General features: G+C 35.0%; 1 protein-coding gene across 1 annotated transcript in view; it reads right to left on the bottom strand.

The window, feature by feature from the left end:
- LOC134744613 (spondin-2) overlaps positions 1-11,632 on the bottom strand; it is a 57,909-nt gene extending 46,277 nt beyond the window's left edge. The window contains exon 1 of the mRNA XM_063678486.1: positions 11,441-11,632. The gene's annotated coding sequence lies outside the window, so the exon portion shown is untranslated. The remainder of the gene's footprint in view (positions 1-11,440) is intronic.
- Positions 11,633-14,721: the final 3,089 nt, after the last annotated feature.

The following is a 14,721-nucleotide window of genomic DNA, read 5'->3' as shown; positions in this document are numbered from 1 at the left end:
GTGATTTCCAAAACTATAACTTCAACTGAAGCCTTAGCCTTCGTTATTGAAATATACTCACAGATAATCTGTGAGTATGGATTGGCATCTGGTGCCATACGTCCTACTATTCATTGCACAGGAGATGGATTGGGAACTTCATACGCCTTTGAATTCATTGGCAGCTGTGTGCACTGTGCACGTTTTCTCACGATCTTATCCGTCTCTGAGGTGCTCTGGTAAACATCAAACACATTTCGTCAACAAATGTAGTTACCTATACCGTGATTATTGCTAAGTTGGCATCGAAAAGTTTAATGCTGCTTACATAATAAAATAACCCTTCGAATATACGAAACCGCTTATATCAAGCCAATATAATTTATTGTGTTTACTAAACTGTGTTATTCAAAGGTCGTCTGAAGGAGCTCGGTACTTAAGTTTCCAAATTATCTCCTAACTTATACATGCAATATTTATACTAACCGAAGCCTAAAATATCCCGTAGACTACAAGTGTTTAGTATACCTATACAAGTATTTTATATTATCTTCCTACCAGTAAGTAAAAATATAAGATAAAACGTAACCCTAAATTGATATTTCCGCAAGCGCTTCAAGCCATTCGCTGGGATACGTTTTACAACCAAAGTCACTTTCAATTTTCAGCAAACAGCGCTTTATGGCTGTGCTTAGCCGTGACTGGCATAACGCCGATACACTGAAGGGATTGACGCAACCTTGGAATATTTCTGAATTTGCTGAGGTAGAATACAAAGGGCATTACCTGACTTGAAAGTCCGAAACGAAATTGTACAAAGGGTCCGCTCGTATAAGTACCTGTGCTGTATTGATAATGGCCAGGGCGATCACAGCGTCGAGATCAAGTGCCGAATAGAGCAAGCTCGTAACGCCGTCTTGAAAATAAATTACCTTCTTTGCAACCGGTCCATCCAATCTCTACCAGGGATTGGCACGGTGCTGTATTTTCGGTTCTACTGTATGGTGCTGAGTCATGGACACTCACTAAAGCTATAAGTAAACGTCGGCGTTTGAGATGTGGGTGTACAGGACAAGAATATTGAAAATCTCATGAACGGATAGAGTAACCAATGATAGCGTGTTGCAGAGAGTGCAAAAGAGAAGAGACATTTAAGAGACTTTAAAGATTCGGAAACTGCAGTAGGTACCTACTTTACCAGACAAATACCAGCTCCTCCAACTGATAATACAGGGGAAAATCCACGGCAAACGAAAACGTGGAGGAAGACGTACCTCGTGGCTCAAAAACCTCAGGTACTGGTTCAAGATGAGCACCAGATCGCTGATTCGAGCTGCAGCGTCAAAAGTGAAAATAGCCCTAATGATAGCCAACCTCCGGCAGGAGACGGCAACATAAGAAGAAGAAGAAATAAAATGTTGCCGCTACCGTATACCTCTTTGGTACATATGAAATATGGTTAACAGTTTAATATCACAAAAAAGGACCTGTTTAGGAAACATCGAGTCCTGACTTTGCCCTGTGTCTTTATCTTAACTGCCTGTAAATATGTTCGGTCTAACCTACACAATTATAAAACTTACAGCGACAAGAATAAAAGGTTAGGCAGACAACACCTTCTAGTACCACCTCGCCGAAGACTGGCAAAGGCCCGCGCGATGCTCGATGTTGTCGGACCTAACCTATACAACCGTGACCCTATTGACATTAAAAATTCGCCTAGCGATGCCATATTTTCGAAAAAGCTTAAAAACATGCTCATCGAATTAGCATGCTATAGTACTAACGAGTTTCTGCAAAGGGATCGTTGCACCCACTTATAAATTTTGTATTATATTTTACGCCTACTGTTACCATGTGTAATTTGTGTATAAAGCCCTCATACTTACTGTTACTGTTGATTCTGCAATTGTGAACATGTAAATAAATAATATGCAACACTTAGTTATAAATTACATCAACTTAGTTATAAGACATTGACGTGTAAACTGTATTAATGTATGTTTATAAATAAAAAATCTGAATCTGAATCTGAATCTGTTTATCATCTTAGTTTTGGTAAAGTAAAAGTATAAATTCGTCCTCTCAAGAAAGCCTATTTCAATAACAGCCTGAAATATAAAATAGAGTTATAAGTAATATAAATACCTGCGCGTATAAATACTAAGGTTTTTATTTTTTTTACAATTTCAAAACACATATTATATAATATAACACTTATTATGAATAAATAAGATTAATAATAAATATTATCTTAATGTAATGGGTTGATACCTAAATAAATAACATTTTTATTTATTTATTTTATTTATTTATTTATAACTATTCTATTTTTAACTGTTTGTATTTGGCTCTGGCTATCAAAAAACGTTACCTATCAATGACTAGTCCTACCTTCAAATATTTGAAGTGGAAGCTAATTGATCCTTCAAATATCGGTTTCCAATAATCTAGATAGCTGTCCACAGAAAAACAATTAAATAAGGGTGTTCAAATATTTTTATATTTATTTTTTCAATAGGCACAGAAGCGCTATGATTGTACAAAGCCATGTTATACCTACGTGAATGAGCCAATGAAATTAAATCGATATAACATTAAACATTGGATAATAAAACAAACCTCATAAAAATGTTTAAAGTTCGCCTGTTTATCAAATTATCATTTCATTATTAGTATTATTATTTATTATTAGCATTAAGATACTTAAATATAATAGGTACCTAAAAGCTACATATTCCCACCTATTTTAGTTTTGTGGATAGTTGGTAGTAAAGGAACTTTACAGTTTGTAGTGTTTATTTTTAAATCAATAGTACTGTTTCAAGTTTTAGGTATTGTTTCAATTTACATTTAATTTTCCGATTCAATATATTCATTATACGCTATCGAGTTTATTCTTCGCCCCTGTGCTGCTCACATATTCTAAACAGTTTGCCGCTCTCAAGGAGCTAGTATATGAACATTTCCAGTTTTATTACTATCTATACAAGGAAATACCTAAACTTAGTTATATAATGAAGTTCTATATTCAAGCTTATGTATTATTATTGTGACAGATTTATTTCTGTCGTGTTTTAAAATGTGATGTATCAGTTTTAGCTTTTTATTTGAACGTTGTTGATTTTTGTAATTATTACTATTCTGGTAGACGATGATATAGACAGTAGCAATTATAACAAGCACCTATCTGTTACAAATGAGTGAATTTCTATAAATTTCAAAGAATGCATTTGTATGTTTACCAAATTAATTTGGTTTGAAAAAATACTATAATTATAATATTATGAAGTGGTGTTGGTGGTGGGATAGCTGATAGCAACAGTTTTCGCACTCTTTTGGTCCTAAGCGAGTCTCATGTAACTAATGTACTATTTTACTATTTATTTAATGTGTTATTTCTTTTATTGCAGCTGAAACACCTACTGACATTGCACAAATTTATTAATTTCCGCTACCTAAAGGTTAGATGAGATCGCTTTTTAGCGACAAGTCCGCCTGTTGTTGAACCTCTTCTTTTCTTTATTCTTTGTACTGTTTTCTGTAAGGAGGTATGCAATAAAGAGTATTTGTATTGTATTGTATTTATAGCAACCCGGCAAAGCCGAAGAGCACTTAGCTAGAACCAAAGGAATTACTGTCCATATAGAATTTAATCATTCTGCATTTACAACACGATCATAATAAAATGAGTGATGGATTGAACGTCATGAACGGTAGTAACGCTGCGGCGAATGTCAATCATTTTATCAAGGAAATTGACAGATACAGCGGCGACATCATCGCCGCCGTTGAAATGTTGCAAGAGTAATGCAGCTGCAGTTGACATTCGAATGTCACTTTATGTAACCTAAAGACGAATTGCACGGCTAAAAAAGAATTGCAAAAGCAAAACAGCATTCTGCTCTGTAAGTATTTTTTGAGGAACGATTTATTATTATTTATCCTATTTAAATATGAACAATTACTTGTACAAAACTTGCCATTTTTGGACACTGCACAATATGAGTAAGTAGCTTGTATGCAAAATTCCATATCAAGGTACCCATTTTGAGTGTTCTTGATTATATTTTTTGAATCTAGAATGAGCAAAAATTTATATCTCTTTCACATAACAGGCGTCTCTGAAAGTGCAATTTCAGAGCGATTTAAAATTCCATCGGAGCGTAAGAGAAGTGGAAATATGATAATAACGTTACTGTAAATCAGCACGAGATAAGCTAATGGATGTTCGGAGTTCTAATGTGCTACGGAATAGCTGGAATTTAAAAGCTGGTTTGTTATACCTTATCTATGATATGATAATTTCTTCATTTTAAATAATAGGACACTATATTTCTAGAAAAATAGGTATGGTAAAAGGAATTCAGACAGAGGTAATTTATTTGGTCGAAATGAAGATGGAGTAAACCACAACCGCACAACGCGTGGCAATGTCGCGTGGTTGCAATATTACGGGAAATCCAAAAAGGTGACGTTCGAATTGTAACTGCAGTGTAGCAGCATTAAGTTGTGGCGACGTTTTTTCCGTCGCTGTATCTGTCAATTACCTTAAAAACAAGTGACTTCGTAATGAACGTCATAACAATTTTTGATTCAAAATACTTTCCATAATAGTACAAATCATCTTTTCTTTCCTCGTAACACCAATAACACCATACATGATGGTTCTTAAAATTATCATGCGTGGCGAGTTTACTAAAGAAGTAAATTGAACGTGACATAAATTCATTTCCGCTATGTCAGGTCTCCATAATGGAGCGCAAATTTTTCTGCACTCCCTGCCGCTAGGGCTGGGTCGCTCGTTTCGGGTTTTCTGTGAAACGAAACGGAACCGGTTTTTTTATCGAGTACGAACAGCAATACTCTTAACTGTCCATCGGTGGACCTTATGCCTTTTTAATAAGGTTTACGAACTGTCAGTTAACGGACTTAACGGTGTGGGTGATGGTACAAATAAATTTTAAGAAAATGTTAGTTTTATGCCGCCATCAAATGATAGTAGTTTTTAAAATGAAGCGAAGAACATTAGAAACAGTTCCGTCTTGAGAGTTGCGTAATTATATTATTTATTGTAACTAGCATGTAACGGAAAAATGTTAGAGACAGTCTGTAGTTTGTAAGTCAGCAAGCGTGATGGGCACCTAGTAAATTTGAAACTTCGTAAAAAGGTATTTTATTAAAATACAAGGAAAGTTATTTCAGCGTTTTTAAAAATTCTTCCCCTAAGGGGTTTGAAAGTTTGTAACGGGAACGATTTGAGCAGGGACTTGAAATTTGTAAAAATATAAAATACCTATAATTAATGTCATTACCGGGTCTAACGCGATTAAATTTCATTATTTTAGCTTTTTTCCGACGTTACAAGCTAGTGCAACCTAGTTGAAACGTCAGAAAAAGGTAAAGTAATGAAATTTAATCGCGTTAGACCCGGTAATGACATTAATTATGTGTACAAAACGCGAGAGCTCAAAGTGTTAGATAAAATTCCTATTAGAAAGTAAGAAAACTAACTTTAGTGCTTTTAAAAACTCATCCCCTAATAGAATTGAATAGGGGTTTAAGGTGTGTATCGGTAAATACTAAATCCACGCGAACGAATTCGTGGGCAACAGCTAGTAAAACCATTTACTTATTTGTATGGGAGGATTTACGACATCGACTATAAATTATTCGTTCATTACATTATAAGAAACTTTGTTACAAACCGTTACGGAAAAAATAACCTTCAGCTCTACCTGTCACGGGCATAAAAAGGTAAAGCGTATATACCTTCATTTTCAATCACATTCGAATAGGATTTTAAATCGACAGACAAAGGGGACGTTTCGGGCTTTTTGAGTGGGTTCTTTTGAAACCGGCAAATGGATTTAGTCTCCGCGCTCTGGAGGACTGACGAAATCCTCCTGCTTTGTATATACGTGTTAGCTACTGTTAATGCAACTAATATGACACTCGTTCGTAAGGTTTTTTATAAGTTAATTACAAAGTTACAGATATTCTTTAATAACTACAAGCAAACATACTACCTGAACGAACCGTTCACGAAAGTAAATATGTATATAATTTAATCACAGCGTATAATAATCCACGTTACTGCGTAAACTCTGCGTCTAGTCACTGTGTTATCGATTTTACAAACCGGCCAAGTGCGAGTCGGACTCGCGCCCGAAGGGTTCCGTACCATTACGCAAAAAAACGGTTAAAAAAAACACGTTTGTTGTATGGGAGCCCCACTTGAATATTTATTTTATTCTGTTTTTAGTATTTGTTGTTATAGCGGCAACCGAATTACATCATCTGTGAAAAATTCAACTGGCTAGCTATCACGGTTCACGAGATACAGCCTGGTGACAGACAGATGGACAGACGGACATACGGACAGCAGAGTCTTAGTAATAGGGTCCCGTTTTTACCCTTTGGGTACGGAACCCTAAAAATAAACTAATTAATATAATAAATGCCCAGCAGTGGGACACCATAATAGGCTAGTAAATATATGTATATATGTATATATATATATATATATGTATAATATATATATATGTATATATATATGTATAATATATATATATGTGTATTAAAAGTGCTTACGTGTAATGCAAAAACCGAGAAGAATGAGAAAGGAAATAATTATAGGCTCCATTTCCGACCTCTGCTATAACTTCACAGGCAAGATATGCGAATAAGTCATGTTCAATGTGCTGGCAGTAAATTTGCGCCGCAGCAAATGTCAGCTCACTGCCAAATTGCGCAGCCAGGCAGAGCCCGAAGTGCACCTAATCTGCAGGAACGTATTCCAATTCCAACCTTACCAGGATGCAATACAGTCGAAAATGCATTTTTTGTTTTGTAGTAGTGGAAATTACACCATTTCGGATTCACTAATATCCTTATGAGTAACTTACAATCTAATTTGAATGTCTATTTCGGTAAAATGATCATACTTTGCTACAATATTAGCTCGATATTATGAATATTTTTTTTACTATTTTAAATCATATTCAGATGAATCGATATTAAGAAATGAACATCTTATCCAACATATTTTATGTACCTCAACCAGTAAATAAGAAGAAAAAAAAAACTAAAATTTAGTTAGGTTAGGTTAGAACTGCGACCCTTACAGAAACGAAATGTTACTAGAAAAAGGTCACGAAGTGGATTAATTAATTTAATAGTATAACCAGATATATTTGCATGATATTTTTAATTAAAATGTGGTTAAACTTTTGGTGATCATTTACTATTTTTATCAAGAAATCCAGCATTTCCATTTTAAAAAGTGACATTTGATGAAGTGAAACTGCTGATGATGATCAGAATGGAACTCTTTAATAACGCATAGTTTACGTTTGGCGATTTGTCCTCTTCTTTATGTTTGTTAAGCAACTTAAGTTTTTAAGACATATTTTTGTCAAGCTCGAGTTCTGATGATGAGACCCATGAGGAACCGAGGGAACTTCTCAAATGTGAAAGGCATACATATTGTGATTTTTGTATTTTCATCAACAAATCCAGCATTTACATTTAAAAAAGTGACATTTGATGAAGTGGAACTGCTGATAATGATCAGAATGGAACTCTTCAATGACACATAGTTCATGTTTGGCGATTTGTTCTCTTCCTTATGGACCCAGACAAAAAGTTGGACCCGGACTCGGACCCGGATCCGGGTCTGGACATGGAACCCAACTCGGATCCGGACCCGGACCGAACTCTGACCCAAACTTCGGATCCGGACCCAGACCCGGACCCGGAAATGCTACTAGTAAAGTGGTTTAGATTAGGTTAGAACTGTGACCCTTACAGAAACGAAATGCTATCAGAAAAGTAGGTTAGGTTAGGTTAGAACTGCGACCCTTACAAAAACGAAATGCTACTAGAAAAGTGGGTGGTTTTACCTCCTTTTCTACATTATTAGGCTACATTATTTATAATAATTAGGCAAAATTAGGTAACAGATGGATTAGGATAATTAGGCAAAAGATGCTGTCTTTTTCATTTCATTGTCTGAAATCTAAGAGTGCACCATAAACTTTCAGCGGCATCCCCCATTGGTCGGTTTTTTTTTTCTTAAAAATTATTTATCTGAAAGGATCGTTGCTGAATATAAACTCATGTTCGTTCAGTCTTTAATGATTAAGAAAAAAACAATACGCCCATCTGTAACCCTTTTTATTACGAACGTAGGTAATATCCTTTATTTTGAATAGCTGAACCCAACTGTACGTAATAACGGTAATAACCTTTGAGTGGCTGTTGAGAGCTAGCAATAATATATCAGTATCACTTTCAAACTAGATATCGTGTGAAACCCAATTTCGCTCACTAATCTTGGGATCAAGTTAAGTGTTTAGGTCCCTTTCTCGCGTGCATCTATTTCAGTTTAAATATAAAATTATAGTACCATTTTTTTTTGCTTCTTATAACAAAAAGGTACCTAAGACGAACTTAATGCCATAAATCATTTTCTCCCAGTTAACAGTGAATGGAGCGACGACCTGGTGAAGGTCGCGGGAATCCGGTGGATGCGAGCGGCACAGGATCGGTCGGAGTGGCGAGCCTTGGGGGAGGCCTATGTCCAGCAGTGGACGTCTATCGGCTGACATGATGATGATGATAACAGTGAATGCACTATTATAAAATAATGCAATGACGAGTCATTTATAACGGAAGCTTATCGCACCCTTGGCCGCCATTTGTTATCATTGCAATATTACATTCATAAGAACTGGCAGATATCATGTCAATGACATTGAGGCGTATTTAGATTGTAAAATATACTTATCAATTTGATATCAATATATGTTAGCTCATTCGCGTTCGTATGAGCGCGATACCGATATTGAAATCGAGTTGATATCATGTTTTACGATTCTGAATATGCATTATTGGCCCAAGTCCACGGTTGCGCAGAAATTACGTATTAGATTCTCTTTGGTATTAGTCATAAATGAAGTAATAAGCGAAGATTTCATCGTCGAAACGTTATTATTTTACTATTAGTTACTTAAAAACAATGATCATATTATTTCTTGACATTACAATAATTATGTCTGTGTTAGTAAGTATATTTTTTTCAGGTATTCAAAATACATAATAATTATTTCTAGAAAATACATATTATAGTTTGTCAAAGGACTGTCTCATTTCAAACATAGACAGAGAATCATAATATCCTTGTCTTACACTAGTACTAGCACCCAAAAGAAAAGGATGAGTATAGTTTTGACAAGATTTGCTTGACCAACTATAGTAAACTTGGAAATTAAGGGCCACTTGAAAAAAATAATAATTAGCGCACTGATCAACGTCACTCAACAGTGAAGTATGAAAATTCCCATGCAAGGAAATATAGTTAAAGCCCTATCTATTTACACGTCGATTACTATTTTAAATTAATTTTTAACAAACAGAAACGTCTGCGAACGACGGTATAAAGCGTAGAATAAATTTAAAAGTGGAAAAAATCCAAAGGCCGTGAGTTCAAGTCTCACCCAAGTCAGTAATTTTTCCACTTTTAAATATTGGGTTACTATTTTGTCTAAGTTCATACAAAAGCAACTAACTACCTATATGAACTCGCACTTAACTCTCATCAATTTGTAACTAGGCCCTAACTCCTTAACTGTCGTAGACGGATTTGTGCAACCGACCCTAAACGTGGTAAATAAAAATGGTTTAAAAACATACAAGTAAGCTTTTCTTACGGTGACCGCTTACCATCAGGCGGGCCGTATTTGCCACAGACGTATTAAAAAAAACAAGTAAGCTCATCTGCGGTAGTTAAAACCTCAACAGCAAAACAATTGACTACGGCATTTCCCACAAAATTAAAAAAAATACAGTACAAAGACGGGAACGCAGAACAGTAACTATTTTATCTCGTAATAAAAGTGCTATAAAGAATCGATGATGAAAGAATAATGGAAATACCAATATGAAAGAGGTATAATAATAAAATAAAACTGTGGGTTGTGTCTACGGCGTAGCGATGAGGTATAAACAAGTGCTACGCATGAGCTACGAGGTTCGGTTCAATGATTCTACATAACTAGTTTTACAGGTGTAACCAAGAAATGCAAATATTTAATATTTAGGTTTTTGATGAATTAATTTTCCTTTCGGTATTTTTTTTGAGAACTAAATTACTAGGTACTTTATTAAGGGTTAAAAAAAAGTCTGCAAGTTTTTAAAGCATTGGTCACGCGCATGTGACACCCCATAAGAGGCATAAGATGTAATGGTTACAGTACTTACGGGCCAATTCGAACAATGATCTAGATATCAACTAGATATCCACTATATATTAAGCAGAAACGATAACGAGATATTTAAGAAAGTCATGTATTTGACATTTCCGCGATTCCGAATGTCCTCTTGAACGATCTCCTTAACATTTGCTTAAGATATTACTTAGACATCCAATGGATATCCCAAAACGTCACAATAATTGTAGCTTGAAATGACAATTGGTTTCTCGAATCGAACTGATCTCGTATTGTTCTCGTGTCTAGTAATTATCACGTTGTTTGAATTGACCGGTTAGTGGCTCACCAGTGGGCTGATGACCGTATTCTAATTTGCCACACAAAAAATACTGAACGACTACAAATAAGTGGGTTAAAAATAATTTACTACTAGCGATAGAATATGCCAACACAGTGTGTATGTTATGTAGATAGATAAAAGACAAAATAAAGTAATGACTACAGATGATAAAATAAAAATTACCCTGAATATTTATTAGCTTAAAAAAGGTGGAGGCGAGTGAATAATAAAAAGTATTACAGCTCTTCGGAGTTCGGAAAAGAAATTCTACAAGTTAACTAAGAGATGAAGACATAAAATGTTTATTACAGGACTCTCGGCTTATTACAAAGATAAAGAAGCTCGAAACAGAAACCAGCAAATCGGTGGTAGGTATATAATACAAGTACATTAAATTAAGTAAATAATATAAAAGGATTAATAAACAAATACTAGGTGCAAAGAATAACGATGCTTTTCCAATTATACGTTTACTGGAATTCCTTCCAAATGCATAAATGAAAGAACACATTTCTCTTGAAATATTTATAATACGTTTGTATTTTTGTGTTTAACCTCAATTTTACTGCTGTAACAGCACAGACCTAGGCCTAAGAGTGTTTGTTTACTTCGCAACAAAACAAGAATAATAAGCTTTCAACGGTTTTCCAAGTTTACGCTCAGTTTTAGTGTACGCTCAACTATCCAGTACACATTTGTAGTTAAACAAGTCCATATAAATAATTTCGTAATCAACTAGATCGTCATGTTGTAATAAGTACCTCAGATACGCGCTAAAAATTATCAACGCAAACCGAACGCAATTAGCAGGATTAAATAACCAATGAGCAAATTAAATTAACATAACAAACGTAACGCACAAAATCGTCTGCCTTATCTACCTGAAATTGCCACTGAAAATACTCACCGGGCATCGCTACATGTTCTTTGAAATCCTAGCACACAAAGTTTAATTAAAAACCACAGGGACACCTCTGAGGGGTCGTTAAGAGCGTATTCATCAATTTTTCATTAAGGTCCTTTAAAAACGCGCATGGAACGTGTCGAAACGGGTAAACAGCACAGTGAGCCACGTCCGTCCCGTGCGAGCCGGCGGCTGAAACTGGGCGCATCTCGTTCTCGTGTTCCATATCCCGAGTGGGAGAGCGGGACGCGTTGCGGGAAAGGGACGGCACAGGTGCGCAGGAAAGAAATTAGATGTTTATGTGGCTACGTGTAATGGGACAACAGGAGCGTGTGCTTTTTTAGGGTGCCGTACCCAAAGGGTAAAAACGGGACCCTATTACTAAGACTCCTCTGTCCGTCTATCCGTCTGTCTGTCTGTCTGTCTGTCCATCTGTCTGTCACCAGGCTGTCTCTCATGAACCGTGATAGCTAGATGGTTGAAAGTATCACAAATGATGTATTTCTGTTGCCGCTATAACAACGAATACTAAAAACAGAATAATATAAATATTGAAGGGGCTCCCATGCAACAAATGTAATTTTTTGGAGTTTTTTGCGTAATGGTACGGAATCCTTCGTGGGCGAATCCGACTCGCACTTGGCCGGTTTTTTCCTAGTTTCAAGAGGCGTTTGGACGTGCTCACTGGGTATGAAGTCCTGGTATATTAGAGGAGTAACTTTGGAAATTTACACGTATATTCCTTTCTAGCCAGTTATTATAATTATTTTTTCCGATTGTGTTTCATATGCACACAATTCATGATTACTATTTGATTCCTTATGACTTACTCATACAATTAATTAGTTTGTTATTGAGAGTAAAATGTCTTAATAACTTATTGGTTGGAAAGCACTGGTGGCCTAGCGGTAAGAGAGTGCCACTTGCAATCTGGAGGTCGCGGGTTCAAACCCCGGCTCGTAACAAATGAGTTTCTCGGAACTTATGTACATACGAAATATCATTTGATATTCACCAGTCGCTTTTCGGTGAAGGAAAACATCGTGAGGAAACCGGACTAATCTCAATAGGCTAGTTTCCCCTCTGGGTTGGAAGGTCAGATGGCATTCGCTTTCGTAAACTAGTGCCTACGTCAAGTCTTGAGATTAGTTGCCAAGCGGACCTCAGGCTCCCATGAGCCGTGGCAAAAATACCGGGACAACGCGAGAATGATGATGATGAACATATTTTGTTATCATTATTTATTTGTTATCATTATTAATTTTACTGTTATTATTTAAGATTGGCAATATTTTTAATGTTTTAATTTTTAAGATTTATCTTGTTATTTAAGTTATTTTAAGAACATGTTTTTGTACGCCAAAAGGCAAAACATAGTGAGACCAATTTTATAATTTTATACACCACTGTAACAGTTTTACCTATGTTTTACAAATAAACACTTTGACTTTGACTTTGAAAAAATATATTGCATTTGGTTTGAACGCTAGCAGACACCCTTGTCTTCACTTTGTTCGTGTAATTTCATGACAACAATGCAAACAAGCGACCTCTGTTTTTAAATAGATTTGTTTTTATGTAGTGCATGCAGTTTTTTTAAATCGCAAATTTTCTTCAGTAAAATAGCAATCGTTCACAAAAATATTTTTCTGTAAATACATTACAAAGTCAATTGTTTCATATGGACCCTTTTGGTTTCTCATCCTGTATACTCCTGCGGCGATAAAATATACATATAGTCAAGAGAAATGAAAGCAGATCATATTAAGAAAATTTACACACAAACTGACCCGTTTCCATTGAGGCAGAGTCAATAATGAAGCTCATTCTTTATGCCAATTCCGATCACGTACGTCCCAAAATTCACTGTTTTAATATAAAATTTAAAACTGTTTTATGGCAACCACGGCCGAGTATAATTCGTTTCATCGAAATTCAATTTTAATTCTCCTCTGGATAAGGCAACTCTGCAGGACTATAAATTTGACAAATTCAATAAAAGAAACTCAATTTTAATATAAAAGATGCGAATTGGATTGGATTCAATTCAATTCAATTCAATATTTTATTGATAAAATATACATTTTACACATCAAATTTTTCAAAGGTACATATACAGTTTTTTATTATTAACACATTAATACACATTTTGCTATCAGTTAGTTATACATATTACGAAATTAGATATTTTATATTATATATTACATGTCCATTTATTATTTAATCATTGAATACTACTTACTAAAAAAAAACTCATCAATCGAGTACAGAGCGTCTATTTCAAGTTTTGCTTTAATTTGTCGTACAAATGAATTATAGCTTGAAGCCTGTTTAATTTCCGGAGAGATTGCATTGTAAACCTTATGATTCACCTGACTCAGCGTTAATATTCGCAGTGGAATAAGGACATAATATATGGTCAGCGGCGTGTATTTTTAATACAAATCGAAACGAATCGTAGGTTAGAAGCTAAGAAATGATTTTAAATGTTTGTTTTTTTTAGCCTTAGGGTCTGTCCGGAAAGAGAAGAGTCGTATAATATAAAGGATGACTCACGTTAGACCGGGCCGGGGCTTCCGGCGCTTCGTTTTCTATGAAAAGCATCACGTGATTACCGGTCATAGATAATTAAGCCCCGGAAGCTCCGGCCCGCACCCGGCCCGGTCTAACTTCATCCTTAAGGGAACCAATACATTCTGTGACCTCTCTAACTTATATTACTGTGTAATACAATACTTTGCGTAAATAAGTTATTAGGTATTCGTGACAGTCGCGTACGTTTTGAATGCATACATACATACTATTATGTACATGACAATGCAATATTGAATAAATGAAATGAAATGAACTATAGAGAAAAAAGTAAGCTTAGAGTGCTCACTCCATACATCAGTTTCCTTACTTAATAAATAATAAGTTGTATGGAAGGGATGTTAAAACGTCTTATAAATAAGTTTTTAACCCGCTTAAAAATAAATACAAATGAAGCTTAAGTTTTATTACAAATAAGTTTTCACAAAGCTCGCTTAAAAACTTAAAAGCTTAGAGTTTACTTATTTCTCTATGATAAGAACAAAATATTGATACATTGCGTGCTGAATTATTAAATGAGAAAAAATGAAAGTTTTTAGTAAAACTTATGAAAGTTAATTCATTTGTAACTATACTTGTTATAATAATATGGAATCGTATGAAACATGTAAGAATATTCTACATAGTAAGAGTAGCTATTTTCACTTAACGTTAAAATACCTAATTGTACACAATTAACTTAATGAAAAAAC

This window comes from Cydia strobilella, chromosome 10, assembly GCF_947568885.1.
Source record: "Cydia strobilella chromosome 10, ilCydStro3.1, whole genome shotgun sequence".
Taxonomy (NCBI): domain Eukaryota; kingdom Metazoa; phylum Arthropoda; class Insecta; order Lepidoptera; family Tortricidae; genus Cydia; species Cydia strobilella.
Note: the sequence above shows the minus strand (reverse complement) of the source record. Positions and strands in the feature narration are given on the sequence as shown.